Below are 7104 nucleotides of genomic sequence, written 5' to 3' on the forward strand. Positions count from 1 at the left end.
AGGCTTAACTACACAACAAAACACTATATTATCAGGATTGATGGTCAGAAATGGCTGGAAAAATCCAGCACTCATATACAAGTAGCTCTGTATGTAAAAATGGTTTACTGAAACCGTACGTTTGGTCCGGTGCACATAAAGGCAGTCCAGCAACAGTCGAGTTAACAAGCAGGTGGTCGTACACACAAGGAGGCCAGCAGGACGAGGAAACACAAGGAACAGAGCTGGAAGTATAGGCACAGGGCGCATCGATCTGGCGAGGGACTAGTGCAAGCAATGAACCTTAAATAGACCTCTTAAATAGAGCTGTAGATTAGAAACAGGTGTGTGTGGGAAGCGCCAGAACAAGGGTGTGGCCAGACAGAGGGAAACACCCACCACCAACCACCAAGAGACAGACAAGAGAGATAGAGACAGAGAAAACCCAAGCAGGAAACAGACCAGAACTAATATATAGCAAAACCAATCAAACAAAATAACTAAACAAAGCAAGACAGGCAAAACACAAAGCAAAAATCCAAATCCTGACATACGAGGTTTGTTAGAAAAGTATCCGACCTTTTTATTTTTTTCAAAAACCTGATGGATTTGAATCACGTGTGCTTGCATGAGCCAACCTTGAACCTTCGTGCGCATGCGTGAATTTTTTCACGCCTGTTGATTGCATCATTTGCTTGTAAGCAGCCTTTGTGTGAGGATGGGTGTAGTCTCTCGTCGTTTTTGCTTTGCAAGGAAAATGGTGTAACGACTGGAGCAGCGCGACTGCATCAAATTTTGCCAGAAACTGGGTGACAGCCAGGTGGAAACCATTCAGATTATTCAGACGGCTTTCGGTGACAATGCTATGGGCATCACACTGATTAAGGAGCGGTACAACTGGTTTAAAGACGGCCGCACAACGGTGGAGAGTGCGCTGCGCTCCGGGCGGCCATCAACATGCTGAAATGAGCAGATCATTCCAAAGTGAACGCTGTGGTGATGTGGGACCGTCGTGTGACTATCCGAGAAATTGTAGAAGAGGTGAGCATGTCACAACATGTCCTGTGAGACTTCAACACGGTGGCGCTTTTGTTCCGCCATCAGCTTTCTGCCGATGAATTTCGCTGCAACTCTTTTCATGGCAAAATCTTCTGTCACAGTGGAATGTGCTGAAAAAGTGTTCATGTCCACCTCTTCCGCAATTTCTCGGATAGTGACACGACGGTCCCACATCACCACAGCGTTCTCTTTGGAAATGATCTGGTCATTTCAGCATGTTGATGGCCGACCGGAGTGCGGCTCGCTCTCCACCGTTGTGCGGCTGTCTTTAAACTGGTTGTACCGCTCCTTAATCTGTGTGATGCCCAGAGGATCGTCACCGAAAGCCGTCTGAATAATCTGAATGGTTTCCACCTGGCTGTCACCCAGTTTCTGGCAAAAGTTGATGCAGTCGCGCTGCTCCAGTCGTTACGCCATTTCCTTGCAAAGAAAAAAACGACGAGAGACTACACCCATCCTCACACAAAGGCTGCTTACAAGCAAATGACGCAATCGACAGGTGTGAAAAAAATCATGCATGAGCATGAAGGTTCAAGGTTAGCTCATGCAAGCACACGTGATTCAAATCCATCATGTTTTTGAAAAAAATAAAAAGGTCAGATACTTTTCTAACAGACCTCGTATATATCTGTCACTGTCATCCTAAAATACAGAAAAGTAGTTTCTCAGTCATTCTCTTTGTGTATAACTCGTGAGTTTAGGGGGTGTTTTTACAGTCCCTGTGGATCAATGAGATACATCGGCTTAATGTCTTAATGAAGCCAGCGTCTTTTTATCTCTGATTTGCTCTAGGTTGGGCTTGAGAAGAAATGACTCATCTAGTGCTTTGATGGAGTAAATCCATGATATCACTCTGTTTGAGTAGTTCTTTACAGTGTTATCGCAAAAAATAAGGGTGTAGTGTTTGTTTCATCAAAAAACTCTATATATAGCGTTTTCACCTATTACATATACTAAGGAAACCCTTTGTGATATCACCAGTACATTTTCTGAAGAGTGGGTGTGAAGCTCAAATGGGGCAGCTCTATATGTCACTATCTCAGCAGTGCCCGACATTGGCTAACTCCACTCAAGCAAACAGGCTAAGTTACAGAGTCTCGAATGACTGATTACCACATATTTTTGGTGGGTTGTTTCTTATAAAGGGTGGCTTGTATATGGGCATTATTAATTTATGACGCTGGCATATTAGCTCTATAACTGTGGTTCTATCACTATAGCTGATGCCACCAAGATATCAATGTTCGACAATCAGTGTGAGTGGCACTATCACCAAAATAAAATGATACTTAATAATCATTTACACATTGGAAATACTGGAGCACAGATGGCTTAGATGGTCCATTCGTAACTGAACAATAAGCCATATCATCTGAGACATTTATAATAAAATGTGCATAAAGTGATGATGCCCATAATTTACATAATTTTGTAATAATTATGTATTAATTGATAAAACCATCTGATCTTTTTATAGCTGTCTAATTGATAAAACCAAAGTATTCACATCTACAACCCCTGGCAAAAATTATGGAATCACTGGCCTCGGATGATGTTCATTCAGTTGTTTAATTTTGTAGAAAAAAAGCAGATCACAGACATGACACAAAACTAAAGTCATTTCAAATGGCAACTTTCTGGCTTTAAGAAGCACTATAAGAAATCAAGAAAAAAAAATTGTGGCAGTCAGTAACGGTTACTTTTTTAGACTAAGCAGAGGAAAAAAATATGGAATCACTCAATTCTGAGGAATAAATTATGGAATCACCCTGTAAATTTTCATCCCCCAAACTAACACCTGCATCAAATCAGATCTGCTCGTTGACATTGACCCTATGTGTCTTTTTGCAATGAATGTTTTCACAGTTTTTGCTCTATGGCAAGATGCATTATCATCTTGAAAAATGATTTAATCATCCCCAAACATCCTTTCAATTGTCCAAAATATCAATGTAAACTTGTGCATTTATTGATGATGTAATGACAGCCATCTCCCCAGTGCCTTTACCTGACATGCAGCCCCATATCATCAATGACTGTGGAAATTTACATGTTCTCTTCAGGCAGTCATCTTTATAAATCTCATTGGAACGGCACCAAACAAAAGTTCCAGCATCATCACCTTGCCCAATGCAGATTCGAGATTCATCACTGAATATGACTTTCATCCAGTCATCCACTGTCCACGATTGCGTTTCCTTAGCCCATTGTAACCTTGTTTTTTTTTCAGTTTAGGTGTTAATGATGGCTTTTGTTTAGCTTTTCTGTATGTAAATCCCATTTCCTTTAGGCGGTTTCTTACAGTTTGGTCACAGACGTTGACTCCAGTTTCCTCCCATTCGTTCCTCATTTGTTTTGTTGTGCATTTTTCGATTTTTGAGACATATTGCTTTAAGTTTTCGGTCTTGACGCTTTGATGTCTTCCTTGGTCTACCAGTATGTTTGCCTTTAACAACCTTCCCATGTTGTTTGTATTTGGTCCAGAGTTTAGACACAGCTGACTGTGAACAACCAACATCTTTTGCAACATTGCATGATGATTTACCCTCTTTTAAGAGTTTGATAATCCTCTCCTTTGTTTCAATTGACATCTCTCGTGTTGGAGCCATGATTCATGTCAGTCCACTTGGTGCAACAGCTCTCCAAGGTGTGATCACTCCTTTTTAGATGCAGACTAATGAGCAGATCTGATTTGATGCAGGTGTTAGTTTTGGGGATGAAAATTTACAGGGTGATTCCATAATTTTTTCCTCAGAATTGAGTGATTCCATATTTTTTTCCTCTGCTTGGTCTAAAAAAGTAACCGTTACTGACTGCCACAATCTTTTTTTCTTGATTTCTTATAGTGTTTCTTAAAGCCAGAAAGTTGCCATTTGAAATGACTTTAGTTTTGTGTCATGTCTGTGATCTGCTTTTTTTCTACAAAATTAAACAACTGAATGAACATCCTCCGAGGCTGGTGATTCCATAATTTTTGCCAGGGGTTGTATTTGGATGGCATGATAGAACTCTCTGATTTGTTGCGTGACACACAGACATACACCATAAGATTTTTACATACTGCCTTGAACGCGACGTGAGCACAACACCCTCTCCTCACTTCACTTTGCAGCCAATCGCATAGCCACTGATTCACGACAGGCTAAGGACCGCCCACATGGGGCCGGCCTAGATTCAGAAATAAAAGTTAGCATAGGAAGAAAATCTAGGCTCTTTGTTACAAATGTTGCATGTGATCTGTTTGAAGCCCCTAGCATGGCTAGATGACTCTCTGTTTCAGTGTAGGCACCTTTCAATACAACATCTAAACTTTGAAGTCCGTTTCCTGTCCAGTTCTTTTTGAGGTCCCTCCCCACATAAAAGAACCTAACACTATAATAAAGGATTATTAACTGAGTGAGAGGGCTGTATGGGGAAATATCAGATATCATCTGTATGGGGAAATATCATGGTTATTTTATATATATATACACTCAACAAAAATATAAATGCAACACTTTTGGTTTTGCTCCCATTTTGTATGAAATGAACTCAAAGATCTAAAATTTTTTCCACATACACAATATCACCATTTCCCTCAAATATTGTTCATAAACCAGTCTAAATCTGTGATAGTGAGCACTTCTCCTTTGCTGAGATAATCCATCCCACCTCACAGGTGTGCCATATCAAGATGCTGATTAGACACCATGATTAGTGCACAGGTGTGCCTTAGACTGGCCACAATAAAAGGCCACTCTGAAAGGTGCAGTTTTATCACACAGCACAATGCCACAGATGTCGCAAGATTTGAAGGAGCGTGCAATTGGCATGCTGACAGCAGGAATGTCAACCAGAGCTGCTGCTCGTGTATTGAATGTTCATTTCTCTACCATAAGCCGTCTCCAAAGGCGTTTCAGAGAATTTGGCAGTACATCCAATCAGCCTCACAACCGCAGACCACGTGTAACCACACCAGCCCAGGACCTCCACATCCAGCATGTTCACCTCCAAGATCGTCTGAGACCAGCCACTCGGACAGCTGCTGAAACAATCGGTTTGCATAACCAAAGAATTTCTGCACAAACTGTCAGAAACCGTCTCAGGGAAGCTCATCTGCATGCTCATCGTCCTCATCGGGGACTCGACCTGACTCCAGTTCGTTGTCGTAACCGACTTGAGTGGGCAAATGCTCACATTTGCTGGCGTTTGGCACGTTGGAGAGGTGTTCTCTTCACGGATGAATCCCGGTTCACATTGTCCAGGGCAGATGGCAGACAGTGTGTGTGGCGTCGTGTGGGTGAGCGGTTTTCTGATGTCAATGTTGTGGATCGAGTGGCCCATGGTGGCAGTGGGGTTATGGTATGGGCAGGCGTCTGTTATGGATGAAGAACACAGTGCATTTTATTGATGGCATTTTGAATGGACAGAGATACCATGACAAGATCCTGAGGCCCATTGTTGTGCCATACATCCAAGAACATCACCTCATGTTGCAGCAGGATAATGCACAGCCCCATGTTGCAAGGATCTGTACACAATTCTTGGAAGCTGAAAATGTCCCAGTTCTTGCATGGCCGGCATACTCACCGGACATGTCACCCATTGAGCATGTTTGGGATGCTCTGGACCGGCGTATATGACAGCGTGTACCAGTTCCTGCCAATATCCAGCAATTTCGCACAGCTATTGAAGAGGAGTGGACCAACATTCCACAGGCCACAATTGACAACCTGATCAACTCTATGCGAAGGAGATGTGTTGCACTGCATGAGGCAAATGGTGGTCACACCAGATACTGACTGGTATCCCCCCCCAATAAAACAAAACTGCACCTTTCAGAGTGGCTTTTTATTGTGGGCAGTCTAAGGCACACCTGTGCACTAATCATATATATATATATATATATATATATATATATATATATATATATATATATATATATATATATATATATATATATATATATATATATATATATATATATATATATATGGGCTTGTTTGCTTTCTTCACCTCCACTAGCTTAACAGATGCTCCGGTCGTTATCTAATGAGCTTTCAATCTGTGTGTCTTTTTTTCTGATGCTGTTTACATATTTATGGAGTACGTTCATGTCTGACTTGGTTTTTTTAATCATGTTTTTAGTTTCCTGGCTTGTAAGGAAAATATGCATTGCAGAATGATTGTCATGGTAACCACTCCAATATTTGAAAATATCCGACCGGTAATCAGCCAATCAGAGCCCACGTAGCGTCACATCCACATAATAAACTTGTTTATTTCTGTTCTGAATTTGGTTATTTTAACTTGGGTTTCTATGAGGAGGGATTTTGCCTTTGGAGTCAATCTCAAGCCATCTCATGAAACCACATTATCATCAGTTATCAACGGATGTACTGATGCCTTCCATGAAGCCACAGAGAAATTGGTAAGTTATGTGGAGTGGCTTCAACATTTTGTGGATGCAAATGAAATTCACATGATAAACAGATGTGTGGTTGAGTGCAAATTCGAGTAGCTGTATGTGGGCTCCTGTGTAACCTGTTAAGCTCTAGAAAAAGGGAATTAGTGGATGCACTGAAATGTCACTCATTCCAAAAGCACTGTTTTATTCAACAGTTCCAAGAAAAGGGGGAAAGCTTTGAAAAGAATGAAAATCAGGTTGGACTGATGTGAAATTAAGGTGGTGAAAACAGTGCAGAGAGCTAGTGGAAGGCTTCAAAGCCTCACTCTCACTGAAGCTGGGGCACCACTGAACTTTCTGTTGAGTTTTTCCATATACACTGAAGATGGAACCAGACATCGAGCATCTGCTGCTGCAAAGTGTGAGCTCCTAAGTTCACTTCAGTTACTGGGCAATACCCGTAGCACCTGTCCTCAAGAGAATCTGTGGAGATTTCAAAGGAGCAGTGAACCTGGCTGCTGTATGACTGGGTAGACACATGGATCTGAATATTACATATTACATCCACAACATTCTTCATAACTCACTTCACAAGCTTTCAATTTAATCACCAGTTTGTCCAGAATGCACTGTGCCAAGTCTGCAAAGAACTCCTCTTTGGAACGCCAGCTCTAAAGCTC

This window comes from Thalassophryne amazonica, chromosome 11, assembly GCF_902500255.1.
Source record: "Thalassophryne amazonica chromosome 11, fThaAma1.1, whole genome shotgun sequence".
In the NCBI taxonomy this organism is placed as follows: domain Eukaryota; kingdom Metazoa; phylum Chordata; class Actinopteri; order Batrachoidiformes; family Batrachoididae; genus Thalassophryne; species Thalassophryne amazonica.